Below are 22583 nucleotides of genomic sequence, written 5' to 3'. Positions count from 1 at the left end.
GAAAGAATGAAATATCCCAGAAAGTCAAATGAAGAGAGAGGTTCAAGAGGGAAGGAATGTTAAATTGCATCAAGTGCAGCTCACATAGTAGATAATATGAAGACACATAAATGACCATTGGATTTGGCACAATGAGTCTGGGACTCTGAGAATAAAATGCCCTGTGATATTTCTATAGCACTTCATTTATACATATAGATTTACACTTAAATTCTTGTGTTTAGCCACTAAACTACCTAAAAAGTTTTCATTGGCTGGACAGCACATTGATTCTTTGTGTCCCCAGTAATTCCTAGCACATCACAGTGTACTTAGAGCTCAATATTATTTACAGGATTGAATTGAGTTGGGTTGATGCCCATCAAAAGAGAAAATCAATTTTAAGCCCACAATAGTATTGTATGTAGTCAACAAGGCCAATTTAACAATAATATATTCTGTTTATTCTTTGGTGTTCCATAAATATTTCCTCTCATCAAAGAGGCTTTCCTACAATTTCAGAAAAGATAGAAACCATGAAGCCTATGTTTCCTCAACTTCATCTCCTCAGTGCATTTCCATATCCCACCATCCACATACACACTCATGAAAGTGCTCGCCCTCCAGTTTCAGGTTAACTTATCTACCTGAGGTAATGATTACACCCATCTCCGTTAGTCTCTAAGACCTTGGTGGCTTCCTGAATATATTGCCTTCGTTTCCTTTATTTCTATTCCTTTTCTCTTCTCCTTCACCTCAACATTCATGTTTCATCCCTTTCTTAGCTATTACCTATTTCAAGACTTATGAAAAGAGTATTTTATATAAGTTATCCCTAATTTCTTACTCCTTTGACACCTCTTTCTAAGGCTTGAACTCCACTAATGCTTTTGCACCTTAATCATACAATTGAGAAAAGATACATTATCTTATTAAGAAAAACAAGTAGGGGCACCTGGCTGGCTCGGTTGGTTAAGCGTCCAACTCTTGATTTTGGCTCAGGTCATGGTCTCAAGGGCCTGAGATCCAGCCCCAGGGGAGGCTCTACACTTGTCTTGGAGCCTGCTTGTCCTTCTCCCTCTTCTCCTCCCCTTCCCCCATAAATAAATAAAATATTTTTTTAAAAAGAAGAAAAATAAGTAGGCCTTTAATCTTCTAAAAACAAGCTCAATCTCAATCATAATAACAGAAATATCAATAAAACTCAATTGAGATACAATTTTCTGCCGATTAGCTAAACTTCAAAAGGTTGGCAGTACCAATCCATTGGAAAGAAGCCACAGAGCTTCAACCAGCAATCTCACTAAGTGTTGGTGGAAGTTCAAAAAGTTACACCAACCTGAAGTTACATGGCAATAGCTACCAGAATGATTTTATCTCTTGGCTTATAAATAAATAGTATCCCTGGAAATTCATCCCATAGATATATTTTAGAACACACACAATTTCATTAACACAATTATTGAATGAGCAAAAACTGAAGACACCCATGATTCTTTCAATAAATTATGATATAAATAAATAAATAAATAAATAAATAAATAAACACCCACACAGTGGAAACTGAGAGAGAGAGAGAGAGAATTGAACAGTTTCTTATTTTGCTATGGAAGTATCTCTAAGATATTACTAAAAGAAAAAAAAGCAAAGCGGAGCAGTGTGTATAATATGCTACTTTTAATATAATAAAGGAGGGTATATGCACATACATTATATATATGCATATATGCAACTGTGAAAGATTAAAAAAATAACTATGAAAAGTGGTAGCCTATTGGGTTAAGATAGAGGTATATAGAAATGGAAATGCCAGAAAGATATTTTTTTTCTAAAATTTTTCTATGTAGGTTTTGATTTTCAACCATCTTGCTGCATCACCTATTCTTAAGTTCAAAACAAATAATAAAAAAATAAAAATATTTTTGTAAACTGAAAAACAATTCTCTATAGCCCCGCCTGTGTAAGGACCTCAATGCTTCTGAGGAGGGGGGCTGGCACCCTATGTGACAGGGATGTCTGCCTTCATCGACTGAAGCCATTTCTGGAAACTACCCTGAAGAGCAAGCCACCAACAGGGAGGTCTAGCAGAAGCCAATAAATCCCGAGGCTGGATAGCCCACCCAGAGGGAAAACGTGGACATCCAATCATGTATTCCCTCTGCTTAACAGGAACAACCCTGCGTCACAATGTGCTCAGCAGGTCTACTCTATTAATAGATCTCAACTGGCCTTACTGACCTTAGCCCCTACTGCTATACTTGTAGGCAACAAAACTAAACGGCCCACCCTTCCTCGGAAATTCTCTGACATCTTGTGCCTGGACATATCCCCTTCCTGTTCCCTGGGATGTTTCTCAATTTCCAAACCCTAGCTCTCTCTGAAAACTATGACAGATCTTTCCTCCCAAACTGTCCTGATTTCTCTGATAGGATATCATCAAATGATATGACACCTGGAAATTCTCTAGTTTATTAACTGGCACATAACAAGAATACAAAATGTTTCATGAATTTCTGAATCCTCATAGAACATTCTTTACTTTTTTTTTTTTTTCACCTTACTGGACAAATTTCACTTGTGTTATAATTATTTTTTTTTAAGATTTTATTTATTTATTTGAGAGAGAGACCTGAGCCAAAGGCAGACACTCAACCAAGTGAGTCACCCAGGCACCCTGTATTATAATTATTAACATAACAATCATACTAGATTATAAAATTATAGAAGAAAAATATCGAGACAAGTGTTCATATACAAGGTGGTTCTTAAAAAATACTTTAAAATTCAGTTTAATTGAAACACTTGCTTCATTCAGTCCTACCTTTAAATTATTTCTGTCTGATTATCAAGTTTGGAGAATTTGAATAAGCAATGTTTTTAAATGTGGCTGTGAAGCAGAGCTCTGTGGCTTTTACCTATAAGAAATAAAATCTAATTTCTTCGAGGGAAAGCATTTTAGTTTCTATGTGGAGACACCTGCATTCAGCTAAGAGTACATGTGTTGCAGGTCCAGGTGGCGGCTCCTTGGTGCAAGAGAAGGACCTAGTCAGGTCACTCATAGGGTGAGTCTTAGAGTCCGTGGTTACCTCTACCATGGTCATCCAACAAAATTCAGTTCAATCAGATCTCAATCTGAGACCTTTACTGTGGTGATAGGAGAAAGTCAACCCTCTGCAACAGAGTCTGAAGGGGTCAAATGTAAACCTAAAGCTTTCTTATCAACTCTGTGAGTTTCTGTCAGAGAGGGCTTAGAGCATAGTGGCCGGGGTGAGGGGTGGGGTGGGGGGTGGGGAAGCAAGCTAAGGACTGAAGAAAATACAACCCAATCTTAACAACCCTGTGTGAACTCCTGGATTTCACCCTGACTTGGTTTTCCTTGGATTTTTCAGTTCTACAAACTAAAGCCTATCTCCATTGCCTAAGCTAATTTTAACTCATTTTCTATCATTTGAAAACTTAGGCATTTTGCCAACTCTAAGCCGAACTTTAAAATACTTATAAGTATATTTGAAAGTCTAGCTGTATAACATTTATTGTGCAGTGCAAAAACATATGCTCCTGGTACCCAAAGATTTAAATTCAGAATATTAAATTATTTTTAAAAATACATATATATTGAACAGTTGATTATGTTAAATATTTTCTCGGTGTATGGGAATATCAGAATGGTGTTAAGACATAGTGCGATATCTTAGAGAAAGGCACGCATCTCTATGGACCTTTTGTATAAGACACTCTGTGTTTAAATACTGTAACAGGATCAATGGTTAACAAAACACTCTTCTTGCCCCCATCTGTCCCCCACCCCCACCCCAACTATTTGCCATGGTATCATTTTCTTCATTTGACTGGAGTCCTCTACATGTAGCTGTTCCTTTGGATCCTGTCTGCTGAGAGACTTTATTAAAATTACACCAGGGAGGGAAGGCCTGGCTAAGAGGTAAGAAGAAACAGACCTCTGTAGACTCCTCCTGTGAGCATAGATTATTTTTAGCAGGTCCTCTAAATGCTGGGAAATAGAATGAGTAAATTTTAAGGACCATGGGAGTGAGATGAAAGGAGACAAGTTGGGTCTTTCCTTCTAGGTACCAAGGCTGCGAGACCCTAAGTTAGGGACAGAGCAGACCACTCCAAAACAAAGCATTCAAAAAGAATGAGAGGAGGAATATCAAAGGAAAAAAGCCTCTTTTCTGAGTTTTGTTGAATGCTGGCCCCAAGTGGAAAAGCATGATATACTTTTAATAAATCAGTCTCGAAATTACTTTCCAAATGAGATTCTCTGCACTATTTCACCAAAATGTGTTTCTTATTTATTCACTTAAAATATATAAAGGGATAGTAACCTCTAGTACCTCATTTGTAATTGAGTCTCTTTAAAATTTGGTCTGCGTATTCAAGAGATAATGCATTACTTGTTTTCACAAACAATTCTGAGAATATCTTAGTTTATATGTCTAACATCTCTAATTGTTGCTCTTTATAAATCCATACTAAGCTCTGTAATCCATTCTTAGTTTTACACATACATCATAAGGCATTTGTATTTTAATTGGACAGTTCCTACAAGAAACAATCATTTAACAAGGAATTCGGCTTTTAAAAATATGAAATGGCTTAAAAAACTGCCGTGGACGTTTCTTCAGTGCCAAATGCTTATGGGGATAGTCACTCTTGCTAATATGTAAGTACTACATATGTTTATTCATGTGATGTTCTTTTGTAATAAAATGAATAAAGTAATAACATATCAACCAAAACTATCTGAATTATACAGCTTCTGTAGATACAGAGGTTCGGAACCACAATATTGAATACAGATTTAAATAATGCTTTCCATTGTGGGGAAATGTAACCAGTTGAAAAGCTAATCAGAATATCAAAGCAAATACATATTACCAGGGTCTCTTACACTCTAACAATAAAACACGTACTGCACACCACGTCCCAATCTCTTTTTTCTTTCTTTTTTGTGATCCTTTTAATAGTCAACAAGTAGCTAGTCTCAGTATTGACAATTGAGGAGGTCTTAAAATAGAGTGTACTAATATGCCAAATAATTTCCTACTAAATTGACCATATCAAAAAACATTTATATGTGTCTTTCAATAAAGGATAATATGAAAAGAATTGTTGCCATTTATCAACCCCGTAAGCATTTTTTTTAATAACACACACACAAAAAATAGGTGTTGTGGGGCCTCTCTTCCCCCATTCAACAGCACAATAAAAATAATATTAGAGAAGAGTGGATCATATCTGGAGCTCTTACTAAAATTCTTTCAAAAATCTACACTCGGATTTATTTTAGGTATTCCTCTCTGAAATTAGCAGTACTTTATATTTTTTGGACATATGTTACAGAACACAGAGACATTTTGTAAAAGCCAGAAGTCAATACAAAAGAGAAGTTCTCATCATTTATGGTCAACAAATCCTTTTCATTTCTGAGGTTATTATTTTGGAAAATCCCAAAGAAGGAAAATTATATAATTATATAAATAGCAGAATTATATCTCTAATTTGCCCCTTCTCCCAAAAGTAACTTTCAATAAAGTCTGCTGTGATTTCATTTTTTAACAGAGAGTTTTACTGATGAAATAGAAACTTGCCCTCCTTTCACCCTATACCTTAAATACAATTTAGGAAAAAAAAAATCTCAAATGTCATAACAGAGAGCTTTCTTTCACATTTTAAAAACTTTCCTGCTTTTTAATAGCTCTTGAATCAACTACATATTTAATAAACTACACCTTTCCAAGGGTTTGTAATGCTAACTTAATATAACACACTTTATGGTGGATATATTTCACATTGCAATTCAGATGTTATTTCCTACTGTTACAAAGTGCCTTTTTCTCTTTCATTATCTGTATCCTGAATAGTATAAATTCTTGTAAAATGATCAGTTAAAGATGTAAAGTCCCAAATTTTCTCTAGTAGTTATTTTTAAAAGCACTTTCAAACTAAAGCTTGTATACTTTAGTCTGTCTTTAACATTTTAGTATAAAACCCTAGTGAATGATCTTCGTGTATAATATCTGGTAAAGGACTTTTGAACTTGACAGTTGCAAATAGGAAAAGAATAATCTTTCTACACCAAACGAAACAAACAGATGTCTTAATCACACGTAAAAACACATTTTTGGAGAAATGATCGTGTGTTCACCCAAAGGCATAGGATACCACCAAACATTTTGAAGTTTAAGTTTCCTGTTCAATATAAAGTTAAAATTTACTTACCTTTTCTCAGCGATCGCTTGTTATTGAATCTGCCATCAACTTCCAACTGTTAATGACTCTCAACAAAAACGGAAAACAGTAAAGTCAAGTCACATGTCGTAAGAGTAGGCCTATGTTGGATGCTGCTTAATTTCAGTACCGGAGGGGGGGGGAAAGAAAGACAAGGGGTGGGGTGAGTACAAGAACTTTAAAATAAAACCACTTCCTGCGTAGATACGGTTAACCACACACATCACATCATTACTCGATTTGAAGAAATTGCCTTGTATAGTCAATGGTATTATTATTTTTCAATGTGCTTTTCAATTTTCAGACATTACTACAGTGATATAGGTTTCATCAATTCTGATTTAATGGGGGAAAATGTGTAGTTAAAAATGTAGCAGGGGGAGGAGCAGGCGGGTAAAGCACTAAGAACTTCCTCTTTTTCCTGCCTTCTAGCAAGAACTTAAAACCTACGTCTCTACTCTCCTCTGTCCGTGTGGGCATGTGCACATACCATCAGGAGGCTCTGCTTATTTACTTGGGAAGCCAAGAAGCCACTTGCATTTCACAGAGCTGATACTTCTGTCTCACTCATGGATGGACCAACAAGGAGGTGCTCTGGTTACTAAATATGAGGTCTTGCACAGGTTGCTAATGAGCTTTAGAGAACACAGCCCTGATGCCACCTGGAGGAAAGGAAGGTGCTTATGTAGCACATGCTGTGACACTCTCTCTGGTGGTGGCTTTCACACTGGTGTGGCAGTTTCCTAGGCAGTTCTGAAATCTGCTGATGAGCTTTGGCTCTAGCTGAATGATTCTTCATGTGGCCTGATTTAAGAAGAAAAATAAAATAAAAGATGAAAAGGGTGTCATTTTTGGCAAGCTGCTATGTGCTCATCTGTGTCAGACTTCAACCAGTCCAAGACGTATTTTTTTTTGTGGTGGGGGGAGGAGGCAGCTCTCAACAATAACAATAGGGTATGCATCTTTATTGAACCATGGAGTTCAAGAAATAAGCTCCTGGATTTCTAGGCTTGGCTGGTTTTGTGAGATTTGCAGGATAGTCACTGAAGAGAAAGCTCCCCTTCCAAATAGATGAGAAAGTTAAATCACAATCTCTTGTCATACAACCCAATTAGACTAGAAATCTGTGTAATAGCTCTCAGTGGTGTGGAATGTTTGGCACACATAAAGACAATCTTACAAAAAAAAAAAAAAATGAAGGATGGCATGTCCCTTGCAAGTTAATCTAATTTCTCCAGTACTCTCCTTTTCAAAATTATATTGCAGATTGACCCAAGATCTCACTATCAATTGTCATTCTGGGGTGCACCTTCTTAAGTGTTTAGAGAGGCCTGAAGGTTTATACTCCATATTCTCCTATCACTAAGGAAGAAATGGAAAGAACATGATATTAAAAGAGAGAAAATCAGTATTCAGGCCTCAATTGTGACACTGCTATTTATGGAACTTTGGCCAAGCCACTTAAGTTCTCTGAGACTCAGGTTACTTTTGATAAAATGGAACACACAAGGGAAAACCGTCTATCTGCCAGATTGAAAGCGTTGGTTCGCAAGCTTGGGGGCTTCCCAGCAAATTCTCAAAGTGGCTCGTGAACATGGAGACCGAGGAGACACCACAGAGGCAGCCACTCCAGACTGGCAGGTGACAGGTTTAATAAGCCAGGGAACTTACATACAAGGCTGGTCCTGGGCCACCACGCGACAAGGAGATCTCCGCACCAGCATCTCAAAAGTTTATATAGAGGCTTTACCTGGGTTCATCACATATTCCCTCCAGTCTCAACGATGCATTGCTCTCTCAAAGCCCTTGAAGAGGCACCGACTGTGGGAACCGTGGGCAGCATGTACCTTTCAAGGACAGAGGAGGGGAAGAGGAGCCTCTGACTGCCCAGGTGTGGCTCATGGGTCAACCCACAGTCAAGTCCTCTTGATGACCTCCTCTGACATTCTTTTTCTCCTGACTGGCTCTTAAAATATCTTATGCCCTTTTCTTTTATAAGGTGTAGTGAGGAGTCAGTAAGACGTTTTATTAGCTGGGAGATGCTAGTCTGGTGGCTGTCTGGCTGCACAGGAGGCAGGTACCGCAGCGACAGTCTAACAGCGTAGAAAACATAGATTAAGATAATGACTTTTAAGATAAGTAACGATTTTTTTTTTTCAGAGAACCCCATGCTTTAAATCATTGACTTAAGTCCTAGGCTGGGGTTCAGATCACTCAGTGTTCTCTGATATTTTTATATGATTCAATAAAGATGCTACGTGAGCAGACTCATCAGGTATGAACACACACGTTTTGTTTGGAGAAGGGCACACGTGCCTCCTTGTGAAGCAATGATGATGCTCCAGGTCATCCCATTTGGGAGGACAGCTTTTCTCACTGGATGCATTTCAGGGTTTGATAAAGACAGGTTTCGATGACCATCATTTAAGGCTTGCTGGGCAAATTTAGTAGGGGCTTCTATGTTTGCTACGCTGTCCTACAGGCCCATGGTGGGGACAAAGCCAGTGGCTAAGTGATTGCTCCAATGGAAAACAAAATGTGCCTTGAGAGAAGGGTTGGCAGGTTTTGTTAATGTGGGGTGGATTCCCCCTGTGTCCAGGGAAAACCCAGAGCGCAGGGACCCAACCACTCAGGAGGAAGCCGTGGCCAAAGATTTGTGCCTCATAACCACTGGGTCCCATTTGGGGTTACCCAATAAATACCTGAGAGGCCATACCAGTCAGTGCCAAACCAGCCGCCATCCTTTGATTTGACAGAATGACTATATAGTCCTGGGTTATCTCTCCTGTATCCCTGATATATTTGGGTTGTTCTGTTTAGCGTGATTTTTCTGTTCCCAGCATAAGAGCTTCTTGGTGCTCAAACATCCAGAACCCAGGGTGGGCCACATGAGCCCATCCCAACCCAAACACAGTCACCCATGGCTCTGATGATGGTATTTCCTGGATCCTTTTGGTCAGCAGCTTGATGGGCTACCTGCACAGTTTGATTAACCAAAAAAGAATACTGATGCCCAATATTATTGATAGTGTGTGCCACAGGCAAGGGTTTTTGGATTAGTATTGTTAAGATCAGACAAATTAAGAACACTAGTCTTTGTTTTTCCTTAATGTACTGATTTAGGGATTTTCAATCCTCTTCCTGGAGTGGTGATAGCCACCATGGCAATACCTATCATGCTAGACAGGGGCAGCTGCTCACATACCCAACCGCTGGATTGGTTGGATGCCTGGGTGGCTCAGCGGTTGAGCATCTGCTTTCAGCCCAGGGCATGATCCCCGTCAGGGGATCGAGGCCCGCATCGGGCTCCCTGTGTGGAGCCTGCTTCTCCCTCTGCCTGTGTCTCTGCCTCTTTCTCTGTCTCTCATGAATAAATAAATAAAATCTTAAAAAAAAAAAAATTCTAGGGGTACTTTCTCCCTCTGTTGTCTCTGCCACAATGCCCAACCCAAACCTTCCAGAGTCGTGGATGCATCTAATTCAAATGATAGCCCTGGGCAGAGCTTTAATCCATTTCTCTAGTACGTGTTGTCTTAGCAAAGGCAGCTTGCTGTTCTGATCCCTAGTTCCATATGTTCCCTTTACTTACCAGGTGATATAGGGCACCATGCCACATAAGGAACAAAAGTCCTCCAAGTTCTCAAAAGCCCTACAAAGGTTTGTATCTCTTTTATGTTCTTAGGAGTTGCATCGGTTTACATCTTATCATAGCTTCTAGGACAATTCACATCTTACCTGACAAAATGATTCCCCAAAACTTTATGGTGGTGCCTGTGCCTTGAATTTTCTGTCCGTTCACTACCTATCTTGTCCCTCACAGATGTTCCAGCAAAATCTGCAAAGTACCCTGTAGGGGAGGCAAGTCTTCAGATGTTAACGTTCTATTATTAATGTAATGGGCCCATTTTACTGAGGTGGAGAAGAATAGGGACAGGTCTGGTACCATCAGATGACATATTGTCATATATATAGCCTTGGGGAAGAACTTGAAAGGTCCATTGTTGCCCCTCCCATGGAAGAGCAAATTAATCTTGTGGCTCAGCAGCCAGGGATGTACTGGAAAGAGAATTTGCTAAGTCTGCACAGCATGGAACACTTGTAGGACCATGTCCAAGGTATCCAAGGTGGTAGCAAGGGTGGGTACGGTGGAATGGATTGAGGGGGAGGGCATTACCTTGTTTACTTCTCAGTAGTCCACCATCATCCACCCTGAACCATCTGGCTTTTTTTCACCAGCTATACTGGGTTGTTGAAGACATTGTGGGCAGGGCATACAATACCCATTCAGTGCAGTTCTTAGATAGTTTCTTATTTTCTTATGCTTCTGCCCAACCCCTGAGGTGATTTAAATTGTTTGACAGTTACAGGGGCGATAGATTACTTGTTCCCAGTTGGCATTTCCCTTCAACACTGGTTTGATTACTCTAACCTAAAGGCGGGATTCACTTACAGAATTTGTAGGCTTTAACCTGGTAGGGTAGCAGTAACCAATATGTCCTCTGGTATCAGAGAAATAAAAGCTTCATAGTCTCACGGGGGAGAATGCCCAGTTTGTAGTGTTAAAGGCACCTTTCTGCCCATAACTGTCCATGCTCTATAGCTGCCTATAGCATTAAGGAGGGCAGAAAACCTAGAGGGTTACCAGGTAGTAGAGTACATTTGGCTCCTGTATCTACCACAGCCATCACTTTCTGTTTATTTTGAGGGACCAATGAATAGTGAAATCAACTTGAGGCTTCCCATCACCTCCAGTGACCCTTACCTGGAGGCAATCTTGCTCTGCCTCATACCTGGGGCATGGGAGGCACCCGTCCTGAATGGGATGTACCCTAAGGCCCCTATTGAAGCAGGTAGGACATCAGGAATTGTAAGGGCACATGGGGAAGGTCTGAACAGTTGTTTAGGCTTTCAGCTTTTCTCCTGGCTCACCAACACAGTGTTGGGGTGCCAGTCTATCATGCGAGGTGGGGTTCCAGAAGCAAGGTGGTCAAGCCACATTGTTTCAGGGTGACTTTTATGTGGACCCCTTAAAGCTGATTGGGATAACCCTTTGGTTTTCTGGGCTCCTATCTTAGGTTTCTCCCATAACCTGTACCAATTCTCAGGATCTGTCAAGTTGCCCCCAGATCAGCAACAGATTTCCCAGCATTGTAAATGTTTTCTGTTATGCTGGGTTATCGTGGTGTGGGACCCATGGATATCAAGGTCCCATACCAGGTGCTAGGGCAGACCGGAGTATCTTGGCTTTTGTTCCTGCAGTGAATGTGGCCTTATCAGGGCCTTAGACAGGGGCATAGATGTTCAGTCTCGTTTCCAACTCCCTAAGAATTCTTGTACCTCATCTATGCATTTTCAGGATCCTGTGTGCCCAGAGGGTATCTCTTCATTGGGTCAAGCTTTCTTGCCGACTAGAATAATCCAAACTATAAGTGCATAACTTCAATCTTCCTAACACCTTGCAGATACTGCTGGAGGATAGGGCAGGTGGTGATGTTGTTCATTCTCTTTGCCTTCTGCCCTGTCTGAGAAATGCCACGACCCCTGTTTCCCATAGCTGCACTAACCATGCCTGGACATCTCCCTCGGGCCTTTTGTTGGAACGTGACAGCTGTATCAGTAAGGTCAGTGGGTGTATATCCTCTCATCAGGAATGTTTCCTAAATTGGGGCCTACCCCACTAGCTTGAGTGGCTGTTGCTGTGCCTTTGCTTTCCTTTGTATTTAGTGTCAGAAGGCACAGCCATTTCTTCCAGTTTCACTGTCAATCATAACATCCTCCTCTTCAATCTTTTCATTTTCTCAGGGATCCCACCTCTTAGCATCCCCATCAGGCTTTGTCACAAGTGCTCAGCCCTTATGCCATAAGGCATCTTATGCCCTTTTAGCTTTGCAAAAATGGCATGCTGAGGTCTCCAACTGACTGTCCTGCTCTCCAACCTTGTCTTCCGGCCCCAAAGCCAGCAGAATAGTGAGACAACCACACATCCTTTTCTAATCTCAGCTCTTCCTCTCACTCTCCAACTTGGGCTTCAGCCTCTAGCTGGGCATCAACACCAGCCAAGTTACTCATGGTACAGGCCAGACCACTGTGGCAGCCATGCATTTTCCTTCTTTGCCATAATGTACTATGAGGAATTCCTCCAACAAGCCCAATAATGGCTAGCATTTGGGGGACATCCCTGTACTCACTTGGCAATCCACAAGCATCCTGATGGCCAGCTTGGGATCTCCCCCATGGATGCCTCTTTCCCAAGACCCATTTCTTCCATTTCCTTGTTGGCTTGACAACTGTTGGTTTGAAACCTGGGAGTTCCCCGGGTGGAATCTGAATCTGCTCCCAGTGAGTGAAGCGTGGGGAGAGGCCAAAGAAAGAGGGAGGCCACTACAGATTAGTAGGTGGCAGGTTTAATAAGCAAGGGAACTTACATATGAGGCTTATCTTGGGTGGCTAAAAAAAAAGATGATTAGATTTCCACACTGGCTCACCAGATTCCTAGAAGTTTACACACAGGCCTTAACTGAGTTTAGTTACATATAGTGTCCAGATGGTCTCAATAACACACTACTCTCTCAAGGCCGCATTCTTAAAAATGGCTCCCATTGTGGGAATGGTAAGCAAAATATACATTCCAAAGACAGAGGAAGGGGCAAGAGGCCTCCCATTGCTTGAGCCCAGCTTGGGGGTCAGTTAGGGGTCACATCCTCTTGATCTCATTCAACAAGAGTAGGTAAATGGATTGAAATATTTAATAAATGATGAAGAGCTATGGGAAAATACAAAAGAATGAGCTGGGAAATACTGATGTCTCCTAAGAAGCATCAGAAAAATTTAGCAATCATCCTACTTGATTTAAGATTTTGTAAATCTACATCAGGCTCAGAAATCTAGAACAAGTACAATTATTTAGCCCTCTCCTTTTATATAGGCACTAATATCAGATATTTTTATAGGAAAAATATGAAATACCCTATTACCCTTATGGGGAATACATAAGTACAAATATCTACATGAAGTTATAAATTTTTGATATCTATTTTTGATTAGGGAGAGGTAGACATTAAATAGAGATAAAACACCTTTTTTTTTATATAAAATGGTTGGTAAGTGACTTAGGCAGTGATATACCTTGTTTGGTCTCTAGAAGGAGATAAACTTACTATCTTACTATGATTATGATTGAGGCTCTAGCTTACTACTTTGACACTTTTGCCTTAACATGTTCACTCTTTCTAATCTAATATTTATCTAATATTTTTTGGCTGCTTGCTATAAGCCAAGATTGTATCAAGCACTTTACATTTATTCTTTCATTTAATCTTCACAACAGTTTTCTGAACTGAGCAATGTTATTATACTCTTGTTTTTTTTTAATGAGGAAACTGAAATTTAATTTTTGTTCCAATTAGTAAGGAGTAGAGCCAGGATTCAAACCCAGAATCTCTGGCCCCACAGCCTGTCTTTTAACTTCCTAGGCTAGCTCTTTACTTGCTATGCAGCACAACTCAAAGCAAGTAATACTGAGGAAAAGTTTCACCTTAGTATTTCTTTTTGCTTCTTCACTAACAGGAATCATAGACTTAGCAGGTAAAAATCATTCTTGTGAATCAAACTAAAATCAGATTTCTCTTAAAAGTTCTCTAAATTTTAAATCTTTATTGAAGAAACTAAAGGAATGGCAAGATAAAATGGAAATATATTATGTTTATAGATAAGAATACTAACTGTATAAATGTATCAATCTGTCCAATTCAATCAATGAATAGATTCAATAAAATCTCAATTATTGCAACTAATTCTTTAAAGAACACAATAAGCCTTTTCCAGAATTTCCAGAATTTTCATAGAAAAAAAATCTCTAAAAATATCTATGTTCATTTTGAAACAGAAGAGCAAAGACTGATGACTTCCCTGGCAGGTATTGACGTAGTCCCAAACCACAGGACTAAAAAACATTTCAGTGCTAGCCCAGGAGCAACTCAGAAAAAAGACTAAATTTATTTAAGACCTTGATATATAACAAGGATAGCATCAAAGGTAAACATGAAGGAATTGATTGATTAGTAGATGGTGTTAGCAAGACATAATTATTAAATCAAGGAAAATAGAGCTGCATCCCTACATCAAACCACATGCAATGGTAGACCCAGCAGCATTAAAATCTATATTGAAAGGTAAAACCACAATGTTGATACAATAAAATGAAGGCAAATATTTTTACAATAAAGGAATTTTTTTTCTTTTTTTAAAATTTATTTATTTATGTAATCTCTACATGCAACATAGGGCTCAAACTCATACCCTGATATCAAGAGTTGTATGCTCTTCTGACTCAGCCAGCCAGGTGCCTCTAAAAGAACATTTTTAAGCAGCATCTCTAAATTAAAACAAAAGGAGGAAAAATATATGGATTTGACTATATAATAATTAAGAACATGTTAATTATGAAACACAATTGACTAAGTTATATAATGGACTAGCAGAAAATACCTAGATTGTCACAAGATTTGTTCAAATCAATAGGAAAATAATAGGTAATCTAATTGGAAATAATAAAATGATTTAAATAAATAATTCATGAAAATAACTGACCAGTACATAAAGATGCACAAACTCTCCAGTAAACACCATAAAAACAAGTTACATTCACTTCTGTTGAAATGGCAAAAACCTGGTTGAGAATTCCTAGAGAGAAGAACTCCCATACATTGCTACTAGAATTGTATGGTGAAGCTGTTCTGACAATCAATGTAGCAAAAACATATGTGCCCTATGTTCCAGCAACCCAACTCTGGCAGATTCCTGACAGAGCTGGTTTCCTTCCTTTATCACATCAAGTTAACTGATTTTGGTCTCAGTTCTTGTGGTTCAGGTAAAAATTATTTTTATTGTGTCTGCATGTTTGTGTATGATTACAGAGAAAACCAAAAATTTCTAGGCTCTCTGGACAGATGTTGTGAATTGGACATGAAAGGAGAGTAGTAGCAAAGGGAGGAAAGGCTTAACTTAGACTGAGGACAAGTTAGGTTCCTGAGACTAGGATGGGAGAGCGATGGGTTTCTCTCACTGGAGGAGAACTGTGCTTCACCCTCAAGCAGCTGCCCAGCATTGGTAAGTGCTTTACTCTGGAGGCCACATCTATTCATTTAATGAGTGCATTTAATGAGTACTATGTGCCAGGCAATATTGTAGTCTTTGGGTATACTGTCTGTCAGTTGAGGAAAAAAAGATAAACAATTAAAATATAGAATATATTGGATAGTAATCATTGATAAGGAGGAAACAAATGAAAGCAGTGAAATGGCCCATGAAGTGTTGAGGAGGTATAAAATGTTAAGTTGATAAGAAGAGAAGTTATACCAAGGAAAGTGAAGATCTAAAGAAAGTGAGGAAGTGAACCATGTCGGTTGAGAGGTAGGAGGTGGGTATTCCAGACAGAAGGAATAGCAAATACAAAAACTAGATGAGGATCATGTCTAGGTTGGCTAAAAAATGTAGAGAAATCAGTGTGACTGCAGAGGATGGAGAGAGGGAGGAGTATGAGGATAGTCAGAGAGGTAAAGGAGACCTAGACCATGTGGGTCTCCCCGCCCTTCTGGAAAATCTGAGAAAGGGAAATAATAACATGATTTATCTCACAGTTTTACATGATCATTGTCTATGAAGAATGAACTAAAGGAGGAAGGAAGAGAAACAGGGACACCGATTACCAAACTATTGCAATATTCTAGGGCAGAGATGATTGGGAATTGGACCAAGGTGGTGGCAGCAGGGCTAATGGAAAAATGGTTAAATTCTGGATGTGTTTTGAAAGTGGATCCAACAGGGTTTCCCCTTGAGCAGCCACAGATAAATCGAGAGTATAGTCTGAACAACTGGAAAAAGGAATTCCTATTAGCTGAGATGGAGAAGAATTTAGAAGAGCTGGTTTTGCTGTATCGGGACCCATTGGGTTACAATCAATACATGCTACCTGTGAGATGCTTGTTTGTCACCTCAATGGAGGTGACCAATATTCAGATAGATATGAAGATCTGGAGGTCAAGGAAGGGGTCCAGGTTAGATATAAATGTGGAATGCATCAGCATAAAAATGGCACTTCATACCCTAAGACTGGATGTGATAAGTCTATAGAGTAAATGTATATTGAAAAGTTGTAAATTATAAGTCCTGAGCCCAGGTCTCAATTTAAAGATTGGGATAGAGAAAAAAAAAAAATAGGAAAACAAACTTTAAAAGGGAAACCAGGAAGGAAGGAGGGAAAAACAGATGAATTTGATGTCCTGGAAACCAAGTGAAAACATTTTTCAAAGATGTGAGATTTATGAATTATCAAATGCTGTTGATAAGTAAAATGAGGGTGGCCAAATTATCTTTAGAGATAGCAAAGTAGACTTAATTGTGACCTCAATGAAAGCAGATTTAGTGGGTTATGGACCAGAAAATCTTAATTTAGTATATTGAAGACAGCAGGTACAGAGACCTTTCAGGAGTTTACTCTACAGGAAATGATCAAAGTAAAAGAAATAGTGTGACTTCTTAAGGGAGAGATGGAAACAGAGTTTTTGTTCTTTTTTTTAGAGAGGAGACTAGCAGAATATGTGTGTGCCATTGAGGGATGATCCTATAGAAGGAAAAATTGATGATGCCAAATATAGAAGTATTGTGAGATGCTGTCCTCAAGCAAAGGAGCAGAAATAGCCACAGTGCTACTGGCCTTTGCTTAGCTGGAAGCCCGGGCCATTCATTCACTGTGATAAGAATGAAGCCAGAGAATGTGGGTAAAGTGCAAATATGCAGGTAGGTGCAGTTCTTGGTGTTGGTGGAAGCTCTCTTCTGATCACAGTAATTTTATCAGTAAACTAGGAAGATGGATATGATGACTAGAATGAGCAAAAATGAAGCAGGGAGGTTTAGGAGAAAGAAGAAAATGTGTAACAGTTCAACACTGTGAAGATTGTAGAGTGGAGAATCGATGCATCTCCATACACCACATTTTTCCTGAAGCATAAAAACCGCCTGTTTCAAATTATATCCTAGAACTTGGACTAGGAGCATTTCAGAGACATTTATAAGTGCCTGAGTTGCTCCCCTGAGGACTATGGTAGCAACAGGGAATCCTGTATAGTTTCAAGGGCTAAAAGTTGGGTGTAGAACTGGGGGGCAAAGTATGATGGATATGTAATTTCTCACCAAAGAAAGTAGTTGAGGACAAGACCAGATTTAGATTATTTATGAGAAATGAAAGAAATATAACATTTATAGAAAAAAAAATGAGTGTACTCACTCTCCCAGTTACTCATTCACTTAAAATATATATACAGATAATTTATTTCATTTTATATGAGGATCAAGCTCCAACAATATAATTTCTCAGAGATTTTTTTTAATGTCATTTGATGGTGTGAGACTGACGATAAACAAATAAGCATATGAAACACATTAGTAAATAATATATCCAAGAGTAGGAAGAGCTATGGAAAAAGTAAAGCAAATAGTAAGTATACACAACTTTTCCGAGAAATTGCATCTAAAGGGAGTTATATACGTGTTAGCTATGCAATGCCTTGAGGGGGAAATGATGATGAGAAGTTTTGATTTGTTTTGTTTTTCAGATGAGAGAATAATAGCTTGATTCTATCCTAATTGGGGAGATACAATAGAGAGGGAAAATTTATCAATACAAAAGTTATGCTGGCTGAAGCAATGACCTTGAGTAGGTGAAAGGCTAAGTTTTAGGCTTGGCATTAAGTCATAAGTAATTCACAGAAACAAGAGAAAAAGGAGAACATCCAGATGACTTGGATGAGAATGGGATTTTCAGTACTGACATTTCCAACATAGTGACTTTTTTTTTAAGATTTTATTTATTTATTCATGAGAGACACGAGAGAGAGAGAGAGAGAGGCAGAGAGAGAAGCAGGCTCCATGCAGGTAGCCTGATGTGGGACTCAATCCCGGGTCTCCAGGGTCCTACCCTGGGCCGAAGGTGGTGCTAAACCACTGAGCCACCCGGGCTGCCCTACATAGTGACTTTTGACACAAAACATTGAAAAGGTCAAGGAGGGAGCTGAGTGTATATCTGAACAGTGGTCCAGGCAGGAGAAAGAGGAAACACAAAACTAGAGCATGCTTGGCAATTTGAATAATAGCAAAGAGACGTGTGTGCCTAGAAAGCAGACAGTGGGGGCGAGATTATGTAGGGCACTAGATGCCAAGTAAGAGCAGTAGTTTTTATGTGCGTTGTGCGAGTAAGTGAGCCAGGTAGCAAGAATTTACAGACAAATCTTCATTTCCCTCTGTCTCCTTTACCTCTATCAAGGCACTGTCATCACATCTTGGTTTCTTCTTTCCATGTTACACATTTGGATATCACAGCAGGGCTAAGGCTGTCTTCCTTGGGTGCGGCCACCTAGATTGGCCACAGGGAGAAGTTTCAAGGCTCCTGTCTCACTAGTGTATTCCGGGAGGCGCAGTGTTCTGGGTATCTGTACCTAGCCAGGTCCCTGGAGCACAGACCTTACCTCCTGACCTCTATTTTGGGAGCCCAAGAGTGTATCACTCTGATGGAAAGAAGAGAAAGGAAACAAGCTACTGACAAAGCAATGCAGTTCCTACTGTAGGAGTACATGCAAGCCCTAATGGAAAGACTTCACATTATAATAACACTACCTTCTGGGCTGATATGGCTCAGCCCATCACTGCAAACATTTGGAAATACCAGAAAAACTAGGAATTAAAAATATTAAATATGTAACCGAGCATCCCCAGAAAAGGAAGTGGACACATGGAAAGACAGGAAGGATTAAAAAGGAAATTGAATCTAAAGGAGAAAAACTGCAGGCGGCTGCTGTGGCAAATTGAGGAGGCACAGAATCCTCGAGGTCTGAGATTTTCCCACTCATTGAGGAAATGAAGAGCCAGTCCTGGGCTTGTCCAAAATCAGGTGTTAGAATTGATTGTTGCTTCAAGGTAAGATCCTAGAATGGCAGTGATGTCCACGAAAGAGGCACTTAAGTAGGTAAAAACAAGAACGCTTGCCAACACTGGGGTTCTATGTGGGGAAAGAAGAAGTCTTCTGCGAGAAATTGAAAATTCATTCGTGTCAAGGATCCAGATGCATAATGTCTTTTCCAATGCTTAAAACTCTAAGTCTATAAATCCATGCAAAACTGCTTTTACACCAGCGAAACCAAGTGGCCTTTGGAAAAAGCACATGCTAACCCCTGGGTAGCAAATAATTTCTCAGTCTAGGGAGTATGGAAGTCCAGCCCCATCCACATCCATTTTCATTCCCTGTCTAAAGTGCTTTCACAATGAAAATGACACCGGATGTGAAGAAATGACCAACTTTTAGGCAGAAATCAGCATTAAAAAAAAAAAAAAAACCACAAGTAGATTGCTCAGAATTTGAGATTGTAGGATATCTGAAAATAATTTACAAAATGAGGATATTTAAGTTAAATGCAAAGATTAGAAGTAAAAGAGATTCCATCAGAAACACCAGTGCTGTATAAAAATGGCATATTTTTATAAGAATCAAACACAAAATTTTAAAAATACATGGTAGGGACTTCTGTTCTTGATTACCAGAGATTTTTCTAGTAGTAGATTTCTAGTAGTAGATAGATGACCCTCTTTTACTTGTACCATAGATATTCCTGTATTAAGTCATGAATTTTAATACAGTTGCTGTACTATGTTGCCTTCTAACTGATCTGTCCTACCATAATATGTGTTTTTTTCTTGATAATATCTGAGTAAATCATTATAAATCAAAGGTTGTTTCATTCACATAATCTTTTTCCAGATGTAACTATCAGAGATTCATGTTGACCAAGCACTGGATATTCTTGAGTTCTTAATGAAAAAGACAACCTAAAAAAATAACTTACTTCAAATAAATTTGTGAAATATTTTAGAAATATTAAAATATTTGAAATATTTGAAGAATCTTGAAATATTTTAGAAGGATCATTTGCCTCATCATGGATAGAATATGCTTCATTTTTCTAGCTAAAAAATAACCAATACTGTGAATTAGTGGGGTTGTAATTTCTATTGTTCTTCTTTGCTTTGTTTCCTTCTGTGGAAATGAACTAAAAACCAAAGATTACTTCTTTGTACTTATGAAAAAAAGTAGTGTCTTATAAGATATATCAGCCACTTATATTTCATGTCATTAAAATGAAATAACCTGAAAATGTGTGTCAACTTCTTAATGAGTAGATGACAAGTACTGAAATTTTAACAGCATTGTAGGTAGCAAGGTTTTTCTTTTCTTTTTTTTTTTAATTTTTTTTTTATTTATGATAGTCACAGAGAGAGAGAGAGAGAGAGAGAGGCAGAGACACAGGCAGAGGGAGGAGCAGGCTCCATGCACCGGGAGCCCGACGTGGGATTCGATCCCGGGTCTCCAGGATCGCGCCCTGGGCCAAAGGCAGGCACCAAACCGCTGCACCACCCAGGGATCCCGGTTTTTCTTTTAATTTCTAAAAGTAATGCACATGTAAAATGTCTAACAAATTACACAATTTATGCCAATTGTGTTGTAATAAATACCAATTATTCTGAACGCTTCACCAAAAGAATGTGGTTTTCCACTTCTTCTCAAGCCAAATTTGGTCCTAAGACCAAAAAACAGTAAGATTCAAAATTCAAAATACATATTAAAATCAGTGATAGGTATGGGACACCTGGGTGGCTCAGTGGTTGAGCAGCTGCCTTTGGTTCAGGGCATGATCCCTGAGTTCCGGGATCAAGTCTCACATCGGGCTTCCTGCATGGAGCCCGCTTCTCCCTCTGCCTGTGTCTCTGCATCTCTTTCTCTGTGTCTCTCATGAATAAATAGGTGTAGTCTTTAAAAAATAAATTTCCTATAGTCATTCTAAAAAAAAAATAAATTAAATTAAAATAAAGCAAGGATAGGTCAAGAAAGGAGATAGAATTGAAGAAAACTCCTAGAAGGTGGCAAGAGAGCTGAAAAAAAGCAAAAATATGAAAAAAGGGACAGAGAAAGGTTAGAATGCATCTTAAAGGAGTTCTAGAGGAAGCGAATAGAGAAGATAGGGGAGAGCAAAATATAAAGGGATGAAGCCTGAGAATTTCCTTAACTTGACAAAAAGATTTGAAGATGTTCTAGAAACACAAAGAATAGAAGACAGTGGACCTGGATGTAGGAATGATTTCCATGAACGGAGACTTTGCGGAGTTGAGTTTTAAAGAAACAAGCCAGTGAGTTATCACTGTGAATGTGTGTGCACACGAATGGAGGTAGTGGTGGGTCAAAGTGTGCCCTCTAGTCTGGTAAATTTGGTAACTAAACAATCCCATATTCACCAATAGAAAAGGACTGCAATTATTCTGATTACCTGACAGTCATCATACCAGCGTATACACTTTATTTGGCCAACTACCAATTAAAGTGAGGCCTTCCTATTTTCCAGTGAGCCATATTATAGATGTAAAGTATAAGTAATTGATGAAACAGTCCAATAACTGATGAGCTGGAACAGGCTCAGACCAACTTGCAAGAGCCACATTTGCACATTGCATCTCAACCCTATGTTTAGTGACATTGTGTTGGTAGCTTGAAGTTTCCTGTGATAGTAATATTTATACCACACACCAAAAAAAAAAAAAAATGGGCAAATGCTACAAGTTGAGCCTTTCATTTTCAGAGAGTTGATTATTTAATAATTTATCACGTATCCCTGAAGCTGCTCTCTGCACGTGGAATGAAGCAACATACCTCAAAGTAACAACACAAAGTTCATACCTACCTGAGAAATTGTTCCTCTAACTAAAACCAAAATTAAACGAAACAAAAACAAGTTACATAACTTGTCAAAAATAGAGTTTGGGTTTTTATTTAAAGATATTAGGTGACAATTAATCGCTGCTATGATTCATGCTGAAACATAATAGAAGCGTTTCTATTCTGTTAGGTCCTATACTGTTACAGACTCTGTGAAAGAACACAATAATGAGGGTGAAGAGCCTGGTTTTTTGTTCGCCAGAAGAAATGAAAATGATTAGGACATGGAGAAAATTATAAATAGCTTAAAGCTGCTAGACTTGGCATACACCACGATGATATATTTTCCTCCAAAACGGTGACAAGAAGAAACAAAAATAATTAATGAAAATCATTTAAAATCCCTTTTAAAAGATGATGAGAATGCTTAAAAATTTTCCCTAAAAGCCATGTCTTTACAAGTTTTTATGGGACTTCTAAACCTGTGTGTCTTATAAACTGGCCAAGATATATCTGTCTGCTTCCTTCAAGAATGACTCAACTGAGCAGAGTTTAAAAAGATCATCTGGAAGATGCTTTGTGCCAGTAATATTTTGGTCCA

The 22583-nt window shown here is 38.8% G+C and overlaps 1 protein-coding gene and 1 long non-coding RNA gene across 3 annotated transcripts in view; one reads left to right on the top strand and one right to left on the bottom strand.

Moving 5' to 3' along the window:
* Nucleotides 1-6837, bottom strand: part of ARHGAP15 (Rho GTPase activating protein 15) — a 608969-nt gene extending 602132 nt beyond the window's left edge. Inside the window, exons 1-2 of one of the 2 annotated variants that reach the window (XM_025431170.3) lie at nt 6719-6837; nt 6220-6341 (exon numbers count right to left, since the gene is read on the bottom strand). The gene's annotated coding sequence lies outside the window, so the exon portion shown is untranslated. Of the gene's footprint in view, nt 1-6219; nt 6372-6718 lie in introns of those variants that run through there. The other variant, XM_025431189.3, reaches the window with a different exon arrangement.
* On the top strand, nt 3828-9581 carry LOC112649152 (uncharacterized). Its single transcript, XR_003129483.3, has 3 exons — nt 3828-3919; nt 4537-4660; nt 6661-9581. It is a non-coding gene; the product is annotated as an uncharacterized LOC112649152 (long non-coding RNA).
* Nucleotides 9582-22583: the final 13002 nt, after the last annotated feature.

The sequence above is a fragment of the Canis lupus genome, chromosome 19 (genome assembly GCF_003254725.2).
Source record: "Canis lupus dingo isolate Sandy chromosome 19, ASM325472v2, whole genome shotgun sequence".
Classification (NCBI taxonomy): domain Eukaryota; kingdom Metazoa; phylum Chordata; class Mammalia; order Carnivora; family Canidae; genus Canis; species Canis lupus.
This window is presented reverse-complemented; position numbering and strand designations above follow the sequence as displayed.